Source organism: Primulina huaijiensis, chromosome 14 (assembly GCF_012295235.1).
Source record: "Primulina huaijiensis isolate GDHJ02 chromosome 14, ASM1229523v2, whole genome shotgun sequence".
Lineage (NCBI taxonomy): Eukaryota > Viridiplantae > Streptophyta > Magnoliopsida > Lamiales > Gesneriaceae > Primulina > Primulina huaijiensis.
In genome coordinates this window covers 14,971,804-14,991,887 of record NC_133319.1, presented here as the reverse complement: position 1 = coordinate 14,991,887, position 20,084 = coordinate 14,971,804, and positions in this window count along the sequence as shown.

The following is a 20,084-nucleotide window of genomic DNA, read 5'->3' as shown; positions in this document are numbered from 1 at the left end:
CAAAAAATTGATCATTAGAAAATTTTGTCATTCGAAATTTTCATTTTTGATTATATGAACGAGATTTGTACCCTCGATATAACGGTGTTGTCGATCAGTGTTATAATGAATTCACAATTATTTATTTAGTAAATTTAAAATCTACAAATTAAATAATAATATTAGTTGCAGTGACTGCTAAGCGCAAAATTCTCATGAAACATTCTAGAAGAGTCTAGAATGTATTATTTAAATAATTAAGTAATTAAATAAAATTTATTTAATTTAAACATGAATATATTTATGTGTGTATATGTATATATATCGTATTATCAAAAGTTGATATTGATTTAATTATGTACGATATATTCAATAGTAGTAAATACATACATGATATATTTTGAATAATGGAATTACAATATTCTGATTCAAGTAGTATTCTTGATTTGATCAGAAATTAAATTTTATATGAAATAACATAACTTTTACACATAAATTTCGCCCACAAAATTTTTCTCTCTATCCCTCACAAAGCAAATTTCGGCCACACCTATTTTTGGCCACTTCCTTCCACCATTCCGCTACCCCGACTCAGCTGTACTGTCGTAGGTTTTTGGAAATTCCGATGATCCAATATCAACGCAAATGAATTTACCCATAAACCCATGCTTGGATTTGAGATATTAAATTTCCAAATTTATGTGATTTAATTTGGTCAACTTGCTCTTGTTATCTATTTATTGAGCAATTATAATGTTTAGGGCAATTCTATCCTAATCCAGGAGATTTATTCCTTGTTATTAAATGATATATATATGTGTCAATTTTTTTATTATCAATTTTAGTTTGGTTATTAGCTAATTCCCGCCACTAGTAATTATTTTTTCTCCACTAGATCAATTTTTCTTAAAATATATCACTAATTAACATAAATTAAAAAGTATAAAAAACTTACTCTACCACTAATATCCTTATTTTCATCACTTACATTACCACTTTCACCAAAACTTTTTCTGCAACTTTTTTTCCAGGTACGATTTGGAAATATATCATTTTTACTTTTTTTTTATCAAAATTTTAGATTTAGTAAAATTGATAAAAAGAAATTTAGAATTACATGTGAACACTATCTATACCTTTTGTAATGATCAAATGGGTGCTCTGGAATGAAAATCGCAAAAGGAATTTCATTTGTTTTTTTAAAAAAATAACGATACTTTATATATTCAATTTACCATTCAAATGATGAATATTTATTTTACTGGGATATTCAAATGGATAAAGATGGTCGTTTGTCTAATTTTTTCTACAGAGATAGTCGAGCTAGAGATGATTATGAGTATTTAGGTGACTTGATTTCTTTTGATACGACTTATCAGACTAATAAATATAATTTGATATGTGTTCCATTTGTTGACATAAATCATCATAGAGATAATGTGATGTTTGGGTTAGCTTTTATGTCTGATGAGAGAGAGACTTCGTTTCAATGGTTGTTCAAAACATTTCTTGAATCTATGGGAGGAAAACAACCAGAAACGATTTTTACCGATCAATGTCAAGCAATGATGAATGCTATTGAATCAATATTTCCTTGTTCACAACATCGACTTTGCTAATGGCACATTTAAAAAAATGCTCCATCACATTTAGGTAGTCTGAACGTCAATCCTGCATTTAAAGGCATGTTTACAAAATGTATGCAATTATATGATTCTGAAGAAGAATTTAATATAGTGTGGGCAAAAATGATTAATGCTTTTGGTCTTCAAGATCATTCGTGGCTCAAGGGAATGCACAAATTAACGCACAAATGGTCAACGACATTCAATACCGACCTTTTTTTTGCGAGGCTTAAAGCTACTTCTAGAAGCGAGTCTACGAATTTTGTTTTGAAAGACGGGGGAAAGAAAACTTTTACTTTATATGAGTTTGTGAAAAAGTTTGAAGCAATTCAGAAACAGTGGCAGACGAATGAAAATGAAGAGGACTATAGATGCCGACATAAAATGCCTTCGACTGTGGTGAAAAATAAGCCATTGTTGCAACATGCTGCATCTATTTACACACTTGAAATTTACAAAATATTTGAAAAGGAGTTGGTGAATTCTTTGAACATTGAGTTTTGATTCGTTGCCTTCATTATCTGACGATCCGTTGAAGTTTGATATAAGATATCTTGGACAATCAGAACGAATTCGAAATGTTACGTTTGATGTGGAAAATAATGAGATTGAATGCAATTGTCATTATTTTGAAATAGCTGGAGTTTTGTGTAGACATATATTGTTTGTTTTAAAATTTATGAATGTGCATGAGATACCATCAAAATACATAAAAACGAGATGGAAAAAAGCGAAAAGAAATAGGGTAAAATATAGTGAAAAATTTGATGTGGAATGTGAGCAAGAGTCTGATGTTGTGTACAAGAATCAAATGATGGGTTTGTTATGATCTTGTCACCAAAAAGTGTGGTTCATACTAATGTGAAAAAATTGATTAGAAGAAGTCTTCAAGGCCTTTCTATATAGGTAAATGAGATGCTTGAGAACTTGGACTTAAATGATGGGATTGTTGTTGGTGAAGATGGTCGTGACATGGATCGAATAATTGTGCGTGATCTCTCTTTTGTTAAATCAAAGAGATTTAAGAATTCTTCTATGACAAGTCACTGGAATTCAAAGGAGAAGAGAAGAAAAGAAAAGGTCACACTTTATCTCAATTTTATATTTTAGTTATGTTGTGGATTATTTGATTTTATATTATTTTGAAAGATAGCACTTTAAACTTTATATTGTTTAAAAAATATACTTTTATATTCTGTAGAACGGAGGGTGAAAAGTAAAAAATGTATGATAAAAAATTGGAACTCAAGAAATGTAATAATTTATTTCATGCCAATCAAATTGGAACCCAAGAAATGTCTCCTAATACGATGCTTTGGTCATTTCAAGTACCATATTCAACTCCATCATTGAGCACTCTAATACACACTCTAAGTAAAAAAATTTATTGTAGGTCTACATGAAAAAATTCATTGATATTATACTGAAAAACTGATTATTAAAGAGCATGGATTGCATAACAACTTTAATGGATTCAATCAAAATCTGATGCAAAATTCAAGTCATAATTTTTCCATGTTTGTGTTGTATATATTTAGATTACATGAATATTTTTATTACGTGAAGTGGTAATTAATTGTTGTAAATCCGATTTATTTCTTAAAAGATGCTTGGAAACCTCGATGTTGTGCGGACATCGTTTGGAGATTTTGGACCACAATGTTAGAACATGTCTTTTGTTAATTCGGGATGAAAAAATTTTGCAATTTAAATTATTTGTTGAGAGAGATATCATGTCTTTGGTATTTCATTTATAATTTGTAGTATCATATTTTTATGTGATTTTGATATACATGCTTTATATTTTATTGAAAAAACATGATTTATTTTCTGGATATACTTAAAAAAAATTATAGTGTTAAAGTGGAAGAAGCAAGAGAGATAAGTATAAGCTTTAATGTCCAAAATAGAAATTGAATAAATATATAAACAAACTATGTAGTTTTGAGATTTAAGTAATTGTATCTCTTATATTGTATAGCATTTACAATAGCTACAGTAATTTTATTAGCATTTATAAATGGATGGAACATAGAATTTTTTATAATAATTAAATTTTAAAATATTGATTTTTGACATTTTATATGATTCTACTACAAAAATAAGAATAATAGAAATGAAAATTTTAAATCTCAAACGTAAAATTTTACTATCAAATAAAAATTTCACGTAATTTTTAAATATAAAATATTAAGTTATAAAATTTGAGAATAATAATAATAATAATATAATAATATGACACATGTTATATACATAAAACGAAATTAGTTTAATGATTAGTTGGGTTGATTATGTTTAAAGTAGTGTCAAATGCAATAATAATAATAAAAAAGATAGAATTGGCCTAATGTTTATAAACAAATACGATTTGACTACTACTACCAACCGAGGTAGCCAACAAAATTTGGTATCGTCCTGGTTAAGTGGAAAATGTTTGTTTGTGTGGAAAATAATTATTAATTTTAAAGCAAAGGCACAATAGATCCTTGTTGTCCATTCACAGAGGAAAAGTAAGTTTTTCCTGCGGAAGTACATTGCGTGCTTAAACCATTTTCATAGTCAATTTTGAAAGGAAATGTGGGTCTTGCCTGTAAAACATAAATTTTTTAATATTATCTTTTCGAATTGATAATATTTTATTTATAAAATTTTCTTTTCTAAGACTACTTGTTAGACTTAATTTAATTGTGATTATGTGAGTCAGAACCAATAGACCGTATTAAGTTTAAGCAGCAGACAGTACATATAGCAGAAGCCTTAGTATCGCTTAAAACAGATACAGTATTTCATGAGTACTTATCAGCTTAGAAAAGTAGAAGCAGAACTTAGGTTAAACAGAAGCAAAATTTAACGTCTTTGATTGATCGTTGCTATCTTAAATGTTACAGTTACTTTACCTAGTACTAGTATTAATTGCATCATTAATGTTGTACAAAGACATTTAACGCTCCTTACCATTTGTGGTATGAAACAAAGACTGATAATTCTGAAGCCTTTCTGCAGGACTCGTTTTAGGTGATAAAGCTGATTCTGCTCAGAAGTCAAAAGAAGCCGTTTTGCTTATAGACGTTGGACTCAAGGTTTCTATATAAGGATCAATCTTTATAGAAACACACAAGAATCACATTTGAGAATACACCATCTGTCAAAACGTCTTTTGAGCTATCTCAACTACTATCTATCAAGAAGCTCAACATGCAGAAAAGTAGCACACGCTTCATATCATATATATGATCTTCTGAGATTAATTTGTGTTGCTGTTTCTTAGTCTCTTCGAAGTTATTCAATTTAATATATTTCACTGAGAAGAGTCTGTATTTTGAAAAGAGTCTTTTCCAAAACCTTACTGTATTACTTGTGTTGTGTTGTGAAACTAAGAGTTTCAGTAGGCAAAGGATAAGTCCTGCTGAAGTGGGTGTGTACAAGAGTTGTACTGTAAAAGCCAAAGTCTTTTAGTGATACATTCTGGAAACAGAAGAAGGGCAGACGTAGAAGATTTTATCTTCAAACTTCCAGAAACAACCATCGTTTACTGCCTACTGTTTTTATTGTTTTCACCTTATACCATCAGATTGTTTCCGCACTTATTTTGTGATCTGCTGGATAATCATTCGAACAAGAATAGCTATAATCTCTAACATGATTCTATCACCCTTTGCAAAAATGTACAACAAAGGAAAGAGTTTATTCACCCCCCTCTAAACTCTATATCGATCCCCAACAAGTAATATCATAGCAGATTTTTTCTTGTTCTGAAAATTTACAACAATTATGGCACATTTCAATTGTGTAAAAATTGGGCACTTCATTGCAGACTGTCCAAAGCCTAAGAAGAATGACCAAAAGAAGAAAGATTACAAGCGTAATGATAAGAAGTCCAGAAGAGACAGCAAGGCAATGATTGCTGAGGAAAGTAAATCAAATTGGGCGGAATCTAGCTCTGAGTCATCTGACTCAGATAACCATTCCAATGACAGTGATGTAGACGAAGTCAAATGTCTCATGACAGACACCAAATCAGCCTCGACATCTAGAGAGGTATTTGATTTTGATTTTGATGAATTTACACGAAATGATTTGGTTAAAGCACTGCATGACATGGTAGAAGAGTACTCTGGACTTTCTCATTCATTCGAGGAGGTCAAGATTGAAAATCAAGACTTAAAAGATCAAATCATTAAGTTCACTTGCTTGCAAGAGAACAACTATAATGATCTGAAAGTTGAGATAAGTAGATTGAAAACCGAGAATTAAAGAGTTAATGCAGATTACCAGACAATGAAATCTGAAAATCAGAAGCTATCAGTTTTGGTAAATGTATGGAACAAATCTTCTGTTTCATTGGAGAAGATGCAAGAATTACATAAACAATCTGGAGACAGTAGTTGTCTCGGTTTCAGTAATGATGAAAGCAATTCTGAAACTAATACAAAGCCAAACCTAGATATGAGCAAAGGGAAATTCATTCACCTTGTTAAGTCCAGTGTGGTATATGAACCAGAAGTACCAACTGTTCAAATGAAAAAGTTTGTAAATCAGACGAACAGAAGAAACCATTATGGTGTGGGTTATGTTGAACCTAAGAGTAGACTTCACCAGAGTGCTGGATCCAGTAGAGGATCCAACTCAGGAGGACAACCCTCTATGAAGGTTAAAAACTGCCAGTACTATAATTGTAGACCGGTTCAGAAGAGATACAGACCAGATGATAAGAACAGAAGGGAAGAACAACATCCTAGAATGTATTCTGTTAGATATAACAGACCTTTTGTTGCACACACCTCTGGGGATACCTAAAGTACAAGGTCTCCTAGAATTGTACAAATGTTGGTTCCTAAAGGACTGATAAGGCTTGGACCCAAATAGATTGGGTACCAGTTACTAAAACTTGTGCTTGCAGGAACATGAGAGGAAAGCCAAGATAAGCAGATCTACATGGTATCTGGACAGTGGATGTTCCAGACATATGACCGAACAAAAGCCTTGTATGGTCTGAAACAGGCACCTAGAGCCTGGTATGACACACTCTCACAATTTCTTGTCAATCATGATTTTACAATCTGTACAATAGATAAGACTTTATTTACTTTAGTAAAGAATAAGCACATTCTATTAGTTCAAATTTATGTTGATAACATTATCTTTGGGTCAACTAACCCCAAATTGTGGGAAAAGTTTGCTAAGATTATGCAGGAACAATTCGAAATGAGCATGATGGGAGAATTAACATTCTTCTTAGGACTGCAAATCAAGCAACTCAATACAGGAATCTTCATAAATCAGGCTAAGTACACTAAGGAACTACTGAAAAAGTTTGGAATGGAAACATGCTCTACTGCTTCCACTCCAATGAGCTCATCTACTAAACTGATAAAGATGAAGATGAAATTTCAGCAGAGGTAACTCAGTATCGTGGTCTTATTGGTTCTTTGTTACATCTTACTGCTATAGACCTGATATTATGTTTGTTGTTTGTATTTGTGCAAGATTTCAGTCTAACCCTAAGCAATCGCATTATATTGCTGCTAAACTTATTCTGAAATATTTGAAGGACACTCAAAATGTCGGCCTATGGTATCCCAATGATTCTTCTTTCAATCTTATTCTAAGGTTAATTGCTTGGACTAACATGAATAAATGATTGGTTAACCGATGAACAGTGAGATAATTAAATAGTAGAATCTCCTTGAATCAGTATTTTCTCATAATAAATTCTTCACTTTATTCTCGTCGATTAATTTTCAATTCTAGATTCATTATTTTTCTTGCTTGGTAATTTTAGTTTAGGTTATTTTATTTAGTAATTATCAAAAAAAATCCTCCTTTTTATTTTTATTATGAAAAGATGTGAGGGCCCGTGCACTTAATTAATATTTAATTATCAAACAACAAGGATTAATTGGTGTAAACAGCGAAAACGAGTTTAAAAACGTTCATTAAGGCCTACAGAAATTATGGCATGACCTCCCCGTAAGTAGGACATCCCAAAAATCTCAAAATACAACAACAATAATATACGCTCGAAAATAACATCAAGTTCACAATCAACAACACAAACATCCTACAGCCGCACTGGCCAGGACTAGACACGACATACAACAATTAAAATACCAAACAACCAAAAAATATCACCATACAGCTACACAGGACATCTCCCTGGCAAATGTATCAAACCAGCATAATATATATAAATATCTGGGAACTCTGACACAAACCGACTGGCTACTGGGTACCACTCGCTGACGCTCCACCAGACGCGTCAAATCCCCTGGAATGACTTGCTATGGTATCAAAAACAACCACAACATAAAAAAAAAAAAAACAGGGGTCGGACCCCAGTACGACAAACCAGTAAAATCACGACGTATATAAAAGACATGTAATAATACCAAGTAAATGCAATGATATGCGATGCATAAATGGTAACAATGGAATAACGGATACCAAATGGAGTCCAAACGAATAGCATCATCAACAGTAACAGTGGCCACCCGTGCCAAGAATGCAGCATCAAATCGCCGCTCGTCCATGCACGTAGCATCAGGAATGCGAGTAGCTAAGTCGCTCGTCCCTAGCTGTCATCTGAGAATGTGGCTAATCCTAACTCACTCGTCATGACTCAATATATCTCAACAGAATCAACATAAATCGCCGTCAAAGGAGTCAAGCNAACCTTTAGAGTTCCAAGTAGGCGATTATGTTTTCTTGAAAGTATCACCATTTCGGGGTACTATGAGATTTGGACATAAAGGGAAGTTAGCTCCGCGTTATATTGGTCCGTATGTGATTGTTGANGTTACAATACCACAGTAATTTCTTGAGGACTATCGAATGAACTCGTCCAATGATATAACCTACAATATAAATTCACTATACACTTCAATACAATGCANTTGTGGAGTTGGACAGTTCCCTTAGCTATGTTGAGCATCCAGTGCAAATTTTGGACCGCAAGGAAATACAGCTCAGGAGCAAGACGATTCCACTAGTTTTGGTACAATGGAGTAGGCATGGAAGAGAAGAATCTACATGGGNAGCCGGAAACGTCAAACACCGTTCACGATCTGAAAAACGAGCTTGAAATTAGGGGAAAAGCTTAATTTTCCACTACACAAACTAATCCACCAAAGCACAACTAAGAATTGAAGCCAAAAATCTTACCTAGAACCGAATCGAAGCTCACGCACAGTGCTGGAAAACAGGACCGATCGAGCTCGTAACCTTCCGATTCATGGCAGGAAAGAAGCTAATAGACTGGAAGAAGAAAAGTGCTAACCTACTGCAAAAAAAATCTGGCCGCTGGGACGCTGCACGATTGTTGTAGAATGAAGAAGAAAGGCGACAGTGCAAGGCAGGGNACAACAATCGTGCAGCGTCCCAGCGGCCAGATTTTTTTTGCAGTAGGTTAGCACTTTTCTTCTTCCAGTCTATTAGCTTCTTTCCTGCCATGAATCGGAAGGTTACGAGCTCGATCGGTCCTGTTTTCCAGCACTGTGCGTGAGCTTCGATTCGGTTCTAGGTAAGATTTTTGGCTTCAATTCTTAGTTGTGTTTTGGTGGATTAGTTTGTGTAGTGGAAAATTAAGCTTTTCCCCTAATTTCAAGCTCGTTTTTCAGATCGTGAACGGTGTTTGACGTTTCCGGCTAGCCAACTTCGCGAGATTACTATTGTGTGTTTAGGCTTCGTTTCTGGAGGTATTAGCTTGAAATTTCAGATTATTAAGGGTTAATAGGCTGCCCGGATTTTGAATTTTAACCGAGCCGATTTATTTTGGTTTAGTCGTTTGGTATGCATTGTATTGAAGTGTATAGTGAATTTATATTGTAGGTTATATCNCGATCCTGGGCTGCTTTCATCCTTTTTCTGATCAATTCAACTTTATCTTTCATCTCTTGAATAAATTCTGGTTTTGACATCTGTCTTTCTCCTACATCTTCCCAACATATCGGCGATCTGCACTTTCTTCCATACAAAGCTTCAAATGGTGTCATACCGATTGTTGCCTGAAAACTATTATTGTAAGAGAATTCAACCAAAGATAATGATTCTTGCCAACCACCTTTGAAATCCATCACTACTGCTCGTAACATATCCTCTAGAGTCTGGATGGTTCTTTCTGACTGACCATCTGTCTGTGGGTGATAAGCGGTGCTCATAGCCAACTTTGAACCCAAAGCTGATTGCAAACTTCCCCAAAATTTCGAAGCAAACCTTGGATCACGATCGGATACTATGGTTACTGGCACACCATGCAATCTCACTATATGATCAATGTACAGTTTCGCCATTTTCATATAAGTACAAGTACGATCATATGGAATAAAATGAGCGGATTTAGACAATCTATCAACAATCACCCAAGTCGCATCACAACCACGATTAGAACGAGGTAGATGTGTCACAAAATCCATAGCAATGTGCTCCCAGTTCCACTGCGGCACTTCAATACTATGTAACATTCCACCAGGTCTCATTCTCTCGGCTTTAACCTGTTGACACGTTAAACATTTAGCCACAAAATGAGAAATATCTTTCTTCATACCTTCCCACCAGTAATGAGCTCTCAAGGTATGATACATCTTTCGAATTTCTGGGTGAATATTGTGTCAACTACAATGTGCTTCCCGTAGTATAGCTTCTTTCAGATCTAACAAATTAGGAACCACAAGTCTACCATTAAAGCGCAAACTACCATCTGAGGCAACACTAAACATTTCTGTCTGATCTGTTTGAGACAATTCTTTTAATCTATGAATGTGCGGATCAGTCCTCTGTGCTGCTTTGATTCTGGACAAAATCTGTGGCTCGACTTGAATAGATGACACTATAAAGTAGTCTCCACTGATCTGATAAATCCATCCTGAAGTTCTCAAGTGCTCGTGAACTTTAGAGATAGTCAAAGATGTCAGCATAGCATTCTGAACTTTCCTGCTGAGGGCATCTGCAACAAGATTCATTCAACCTGGTTGATAATGAATCTCACAATCAAAGTTTTTAAGCAACTCCATCCATCGACGTTGTCTCATGTTCAAGTCAGGCTATGAGAAAAGATATTTAAGACTCTTGTGATCCGAATAAATCACAAACTGCTCACCGTACAGATAATGACGCCATAACTTCAATGCAAACACAATGGCAGCCAACTCTAAGTCATGAACTGGATATCGGGTCTCATGCGGTTTCAACTGACGAGAAGCATATGCAATCACTCGTCCATTTTGCATTAAAACACAACCAAGTTCATTTAGAGATGCATCTGAACAAACAACATATCCACCTGAGCCTGATGGCAAAGCTAGCACTGGAGCTGTTGTCAACTTTTCCTTCAACGTCTGAAAACTTGACTGACATTCATCAGTCCACACAAAACGTCGATCTTTTTGTGTTAATTGGGTCATAGGCCTTGCTATAAGAGAAAATCCTTCAATAAAACGCCTATAATATCCTGCCAACCCCAAGAAACTGCGAATATCGGAAATATTCGTCGGTGTTGGCCAATTGATAACAGCTTCCACTTTACTAGGATCCACTGATACTCCTTGAGCTGATATAACATGACCCAGAAATACTACTCTGTCCAGCCAGAATTCAAATTTAGAAAATTTTGCATACAATGGCGCTGCTCTTAGTGTCTGGAGGACTAACCTTAAATGTTCTCGATGCTCTTTCTTTCTCTTTGAATAAATCAGAATGTCATCTATGAAGACAATAACAAATCTGTCTATAAATTCTCGAAAAACGCGATTCATCAAATCCATAAAAACCTTTGGAGCATTAGTCAATCCAAAAGGCATAACTAGAAATTTATAATGTCCATAACGGGTTCGAAATGCTGTCATCGGAACATCTTCCTCTCGAACTCTAAGCTGATGGTAGCCAGAACGAAGATCGATCTTTGAATACACTGATGTACCCTGCAACTGATCAAACAAGTCATCGATACGTGGCAGAGGATACTTATTCTTCACAGTAGCTTTTTTCAACTGTCTGTAATCAATGCACATTCTCATCGTTCCGTCTTTCTTCTTTACAAACAATACCGGAGCTCCCCAAGGTGACATACTTGGTCTAATATAGCCTTTTCCAATAAGTCCTGTAATTGCTCTTTGAGTTCTTTCAATTCCGCTGGAGCCAAACGATATGGTGCTCTAGAAATAGGATTTGTCCCGGACACCAACTCAATGCTAAAATCGATTTCCCTCTGGGGTGGAAATTCAGGAATCTCATCGAGAAATACATCAGGGAATTCCTTGACAACAGGAATATCAGGAACTTCAAACCCTTTTCCCTGAGTCGCATCAATTGCATAGATCATGAATCCTTCATTTCCTGATGACAAGATTCTAAACATTTCCATTGCTGACACTAATGGAATACGTGATTGCGAATCACTACCGTAAAAATTCCATTTACTGCCATAATACGGTCTAAATCTGACAACTCCATGGAAACAATCAACGGTGGCGCGATAATTTGACAGAGTATCCATTCCCAGTATACAGTCGAAGTCAGACATGTCTAGCTTGATTAGATTAGTTATCATAATATTATCATCGAATCTAATCACACAATTCAGAATTATATCATGAGACATCAAACATACACCGGCAGGTGTAGAGATTGACACAGTATCTATCAATGGAGTAGTAGCAATCTCATGCTCATCAACAAATAAAACAGATACAAATGAATGAGATGCTCCTGTGTCTATCAGTATACGCGCAGGATGATTAAAAATAAGGCAGATACCTGCAATAACTCCGCCCTGTGCGTCTTGAACTTGATCCTGAGTTAGAGCATGAACTTGAGCCTGCTGTGGCCCTGGGAAACGCTGCATAACAGAACCTCTAGGATGAAGATAGCTAGACTGCTGAAAAGACTGAGTCGGAACAAAAGGTCTAGTTGCTGGTCCTCTAAAACCCTGACCAAACTGAGGTTGCTGAAATTGTTGTCTTGCTGCATTCGGACATACTCTAGCATAATGTCCAACTTTCCCACAGATATTACAAGATCCATGAACTCCCGTACGCTGAGTACTGATATGCTTACCACCACAACGATCACAAAATACTCCAACTGGTGACCCGGCATCTCCCTGGCAAATGTATCAAACCAGCATAATATATATAAATATCTGGGAACTCTGACACAAACCGACTGACTACTGGGTACCACTCGCTGACGCTCCACCAGACGCGTCAAATCCCCTGGAATGACCTGCTATGGCATCAAAAACAACCACAACATAAAAAGAAAACAGGGGTCGGACCCCAGTACGACAAACCAGTAAAATAAAATCACGACGTATATAAAAGACATGTAATAATACCAAGTAAATGCAATGATATGCGATGCATGAATGGTAACAATGGAATAACGGATACCAAATGGAGTCCAAACGAATAGCATCATCAACAGTAATAGTGGCCACCCGTGCCAGGAATGCAGCATCAAATCGCCGCTCGTCCATACACATAGCATCGGGAATGCGAGTATCTAAGTCGCTCGTCCCTAGCTGTCATCTGGGAATGTGGCTAATCCTAACCCACTCGTCCCTCTGATGACTCAATATATCTCAACAGAATCAACATAAATCGCCGTCAAAGGAGTCAAGCTCAATATGTTATGCCAATACAATTTAATGCATGAATGCAACAGAATAAACATTCAAGGCATAAAATAGCAAATAACATTCACCGAATATTCTTACACGCCAATATAAGCGTCATAATGATATAGGTTTGAGCGTACATCAACTTCAACTTAAAATACCACAGTAATTTCTTAAGGACTATAGAATGAACTTGTCCAACGATATAACCTACAATATAAATTCACTATACACTTCAATACAATGCATACCAAATGACTAAACCAAAATAAATCGGCTCGGTTAAAATTCGAAATCCGGGCAGCCTATTAACCCTTAATAATCTGAAATTTCAAGCTAATACCTCCAGAAACGAAGCCTAAACACACAATAGTAATCTCGCGAAGTTGGCTCGCCGGAAACGTCGCCGGAAACACCGTTCACGATCTGAAAAACGAGCTGGAAATTAGGGGAAAAGCTTAATTTTCCACTATACAAACTAATCCACCAAAACACAACTAAGAATTGAAGCCAAAAATTTTACCTAGAACCGAATCGAAGCTCACGCACAGTGCTGGAAAACAGGACCGATCGAGCTCGTAACCTTCCGATTCATGGCAGGAAAGAAGCTAATAGACTGGAGGAAGAAAAGTGCTAACCTACTGCAAAAAAAATCTGGCCGCTGGGACGCTGCACGATTGCTGCATAATGAAGAAGAAAGGCGACAGTGCAAAGCAGGGGAAGAGCTTCTGGATTGATCGATATGATTTTCTTCTATCAATTGGGTTTAATAAATAAAATGAAAAATGGGCTGGGCCTATAGTTATTGGGCCTCACAAAAGAAATAAATCTACAGTTCCCTGTGGATTCAACTCTACTCACCATTACACTCGTTTTTATTTAAAAGAGTAGAAATTAATTTGATGGTCAACGACAGCACACCACTGAGTCACCTCTTTATGCTCATCGTGAGTTCATTGATGATAAGAAGGTGGACCTGGATGCCATTGCTAGGAAAAATCTGGTAGATTTTCTTAAACTCAGTGGCTTATTTTCAACTATTACTACAATGATTCCATACTGCAGCAAGCCCATGCTTGAGTTCTTCGCTAACCTCATATCTAGTGTGGGTCATGAGAGATCATACAAATGCGGAAAGATTTTTATTCATAACAGTTTGTACAACTTCAATCCCACAAATATCAATGATCATTTTCATACCCTTTTTGACGAAGAAGACAGCTCAGGCATACATTCACGAGGTTACTTCTGTATTAACAGGTGGGTTGGTCAACCTATTTTCAGGGCATCCTAACAGGCTCTCTTTAACAAATTTGAATTTTCTACACTCAGTGCTTCACAAAATTGCAGTGCGTAATTGGACCCTTCGAAGAATTTTACAGTTGTGACAAAGCAACAGGCTTTGGTTTTGAATGCCATCGGTACCCGCGGTATGGTCAACTTTGGCGAGCTGGTTTTCAAAACAATTATTCAATTTGTCGAGGGAGGATGTAAAGCATCCACAATTAATTTCTCCTCGTTGATATACGGGATCCTTCAGTCTCAAGGATTCATGCGAGACATTGATGAAGGTCTGTCTTATGTGAGCGACTTGTTGATGATTGCTCCGGCTCTGTTTAAGGGAAATTAAAGACTATATCTTCCATGGTCCGAATCTGGTGTTGCGTCGGATGTCGGCCACACTATGTACATCTCTACTTCTAACTATATATTGCTTGCTCCTTCACATCTCCGAACCTAGATAGACTCTGCTCTTTAGCAAATTGTCCAGGCTAAAGCTTTATTGCTCACTCTAAAGCCCAAGCAATTGATTATCGCCTACTTTTGGATCTCGGTGTCCATTCCGAGAAAAAGAGAGATGGTGCACAAACCAAAGATGAAGCAAGACCCTCAAGAACCAAAGACATCTATGAAGAAAAAGTTTCAGAAATGAAGAAGCTGTAGAAGCTACCAACACTGATGAGGATCAATTATCTTGTTTGCTTTGTGTTTGATCTAAGCCAGTTTAGTCTAAGTTTGTTTAGTGTAGGCTCTTTTATGGCCCTTCATCTCTTTATTTGTCTTAATGATATGCTCTTCTTTTAAATGTTTATGTTCCCGTGTTGTCAACAGTGCTAACAACAATTAAGCTAACATAATTAAAATTCAGGAGGAGATATGTTTTCAAATTCAGGGGAGCTAAATGACGACGTTTATGCCTGTTTTGTCCAGAAAGACAAAAATGAGGAGATTGAAAGGAAAACGTGTCTTGCCTTGTTAGACATAAATTTCTTAATATTATCTTTCTGAATTGATAAGATTTTATTTGTGAGTTTTGTCTTTCTAAGACTATTGATTAATTAAATGAGTTGTTCTCTTGTGTTAAAAATAATTGATTTCCTACTAAAATAATTTATTTTCATATTTTGTAGGAAACTTATTAAGGAATCCTATCAATGTTGAAACACCTATATATCTTCACACAGAGAAGAAGGAAAAAACAGAAACGTGCCTCATACAAGTAGAGTGACCGGAAGTTTGAAGATTGTCAAAATGCGATCATAGCTATTTATATTGTATTGTTGTTGAGTGTTGAAGAAATCTGAAGATAACACTTGTGAAAGTGTTGATTGAATATTTTGTTTTGTTGCTCCAGTTTTCGGCACATCGTTTAGCATTCCTTGATTTTGTTTTAAGTCAAGTTATTTGTGTTAGGATGTAATTTGTTTTTTTAATTTGTTGAGGAAATTATTTTTCATTAAATCACAAGTATTGGTTTTGTGAACTGACTTTATGTTTTCTAGTGATTATTTTGTCATAAGGCATCGCACAAGGATAAATATTTGTGCATAATTATTTTTGAGTTATTTTAATTAAGTTAAATATTTTTTTATTATTCCGTTGCATGTTATCATAAGTTGTTACAACATATGATATAACATTTATATATGATATACACAATTATCACCGTTCATGTTAAACAAAATACTTTCAAATTTAACAATGAATAGAGCACGCTTAAAGCTACCCTAGGTGTTGTTGAGTTTGATTACAAAAAGTATTGAAGGTTGGAGCTCCTTCTTGTCACGTTATGTCATTTCCATCTGCCATGTGTAAGCTTAATCCGACTCCCAACCTTATCTTTGTTAGAGTAGGTGTCAAACGAGCTATCTTGTGGCTTGAACTTTGTTGACTCTTATGTAAAAACAATCTTTATTTTAATAATATTTTATGATTCTATCATATGTATACTAATGCAAGCTGTATAGTTAAAGTCCTTGAATTTACAGAAGGTACCATGAGGTCTGCTTCGCAATATAAGATAATGAAACTCATTAAGAAGCGTACTGCATATTCTAAATAGGATCTAGTCGATTCAGTCGTCTAAAATAAAGATAAAGATCGCTTTAGCTTGAGACTAGCATTTGTGATGTAAACATCATGTTTTGGTAAGCGTCTGGAGATGTCCATTCATACAGATGGATGATCATTTGACAATGTACTGAACAACCTTCTCTCGTATTGTCCAAGTTTCATATATCTCGATCGAATCTGCAATCATTGGTATATTGAGAGTTGCAAATGAATTCGATAACGATGTTATATATTTTTTAGTAATAACAGTGACATGATATGTGCAACTAGGGAAACACCTTTCCAAAATGCACACATGTCTTGCTCTGGCAGAGATTCCTTTAACTATTAACTCCTCAGTTCATAAGGATATCTTGACCTGTGGGCGATCGGTGAATCCAAACTATAATGCATTGACTCCTACATATTACGAAACTGCACCCAACTTCTCCACCTGATGACCCTCAATGTAATCGGTAAATGGATCAAAGTGTATGCTAGTACGTAGAGCCTCTACATTGCACCTGATCAAAGGAATAATGGTGTAAAACCATTATTGCAGGCTATTCCACTCGACAAGTGGTAACGCCCGGAATAAACCTTGCACCGCTGCACCTCCCTCAACACGCGACCGAACCATCACATGCCCTAGAACAAGGAAGAACCCAATCGCATGATCACTCAAACCAGTCTTGATCTGATCTTAACCTTCGAAGACCACCTGCTAGCCACGAATTGAGTCCTACGGCTCTGAATCCAGGCAGTCCCTTATGCAACATATCAAAAACGTGAGTAACAAGTCAAAACATATGCATATTTCGTGTCAAAACCATGTAAATCAAATGCAACAAGATTTTTCTAAGAATTTCTTATGGAACAACATACAAATCAACCTATAATGATGTGAATGATAAGAAAAATTAGATATAGGTATGTCTTTGTGTTTTTACGCTCGAAAACCTTGATACCAACGCGTAAAACTTTTCACCGGAAAGACGGGAAAAGAGTTCTTTGAAAGACTTGGAGAATTTCGAAGGTTGTTGCTGGTGTTTTTTTCAAGAATGGCTGCTGCTAAAAGGGGAGGGGCGGCCGAAGCTAGGGTGGGAGGTTTTAGGGTTTGGATGTAGGGTTTAGGTATAATATTCAGTGCTAATGGGCCGTTAATTAAAAATAATGAGGTTTAAAAAGATTTTAGGCCCATTATGCAATAAAATAGTCCCAACGAGCCCAAAAATACTCCCCAAAAATATTTCGTTTGGGTACGTTTTGGAAAATATTGCCCGAACCCTCAAAAAGTCCCTCGACTTGCTAAAATTTGCGTACCGATTTAAAATATGACCCGACGAGTAAAATTACCCTAATAAGGTCTATTTTTGAAAATCACCTTTAATTACACCATATATTAAATAATTAAAAATAATTATTTAATAAAACTATTTTTCCTTAATTATCCCCGGTCGCCGTTCCTCGTTCTAGCGTGAAATACTACTAAAAAGCCCTATTATATGAAACTTTAATAAACCATGAAATAAAACACATATCCATGCAATAATCATGCATTTAATGTATTTAAATAATTAAACACATATTTTAGTAAAACCTAGATTGCATGCAGTCGGGTTACGTAGCTCGAATTTCCTAGACCTTACATGTTGCTTCGGATTACGCTGTTGTTTGGTGTCTGTGAAGATAAATCCTTGTTGCCCTGTTGATTTCACTATGAACTCTTCGAAATGTATAAAAAAAAAATTCTCAACCGACTTTTGGTCTTTTGTCCCACTTGTGTTTGCTTCAGTTTTGGTTGTGTCGTCTTTATGGGCTTTCATATATTTCACATGAAATTATTGTTACTGGACAATTATCCATCTGAAATTTCAATATTCCTTGATCTTTGCCTTCTATTCTATGTGATTCCTTGATGGAAAGTAGGATGTGCAGCTATTTTTATTAGATTTTCTCAATTTTGTTTATAACATTTATGAAGAAATTTCGTAAGGATGTGGAGAATAGGCTTATAAGTCGTTTTTTGCTAAACTTATTTGTAAATAATGGTGGATCACCTATGAATGAATAAAAATTGTGTTTCACGGACTTTCTGTAGTTTACTATATTATTGGGGGAGTGTTGTTGATTTTGTTGGCCAAATTAATGGAAAGGTGGAGTCGGTTGTTGCACACCTTGAAGTATTAGTGAATTTTGTTAAAAAAAACGTGTTGTTTAAGTGTTGGTTTGATAAGATTGTTGATTGACAAGTTTGTATATAATGTTGAAGAAAACATGCTTCTTAGTCGTTGTTTAGTTTTTGAGAAAATTTGGGCAGAGTTTTCCCCATAAATATGACATGCCAAAAATACAAGTACATGTAGAAAAATCCCAAGCAGCATGTATAATGTTAACATGTTTCCAAGAACAAAGTTTGGCTTTCAAGCCATTTTCTCAAGTCTACAAATCAAAAAGATACTTGTCAAACCATGACAAACATTTGCAAAAAAATATAACTTCTATTCCTAGTCTATGTTTTTTAAATTCTTATAAATGATTGTGACATTGAATGGGTATGTACTCAGCCACTAGCAAATGTTCCATCTAGGATTGATCATTTCTTTGAAGTTGGTCAGTGACATTCTTATGAGACAAGCTTGTTCATTTTCAATGGTCTTTGAAATTCTTAGATCCTTACCTTTCTACTACTGGTCATTCTTGCAGAATAAGTGAGAACCAGACGAGAAATAATGGAGTGGTGATCAACAAAACTATAAATGCTCAAATAATAATGCAACATAACAAAGTGGAAGAAGAACATCAACCAAGCAAGATGTAAGTCGAACAAGAGGACATTTTTGCTTCAAAGCACAATAACCACATAATGGTTTTCCTCAAGTTCCAAGGTCTAGGTGATGTAGTGTGAATGTGATACAACTGGATAGAAAATCAACAAAATGTTGAGGATAAAGTTCATTATTGTCAGGGACATTGTCATGAAATAGCAGCATATGCCATGAGATTGAGGAAAGTAGTATCCATGAATGAGTTTTGTTTAAAAGATATTATTTGGCATTTTGTACACATGCTTGCATACTCAAAAAGAAGTGAAAGTGAGATTCAATTCTAAGAAAAATGAATCCAAGTAGAAATTTAAACAGTTGATTGATGAAGTTCCAAGGTGAACCACAAAGCAAAAATTGAACACAGAATCCTCATTAAAAAAATATCAAACACCTTTAGTGCATAAGCATGAGAAATTCCAAAGTATTTGTGTTGTGAAGAATGAGAAAAAAATATTGAAATATATCTCTCATTGAAATGGTGTGGCTTGATGCAAAAGAGGTTGAAGGTGACGATTTTCATAAACTTGGATTGTGTCACAAAGATGATGTACTAGATGGTGATAGTGGACACGGGATCTCCGTGAGCGACCGATTGGTTGTCCAAAGGTGAAGGAGGATCAGTTGTGAGGGCAATGAAAAATTTGAGGAATTGGGAGAAGATGAAGTTGAATAGTTGAAACATGGTTTTTACCTTAAAATTTAGAAGGT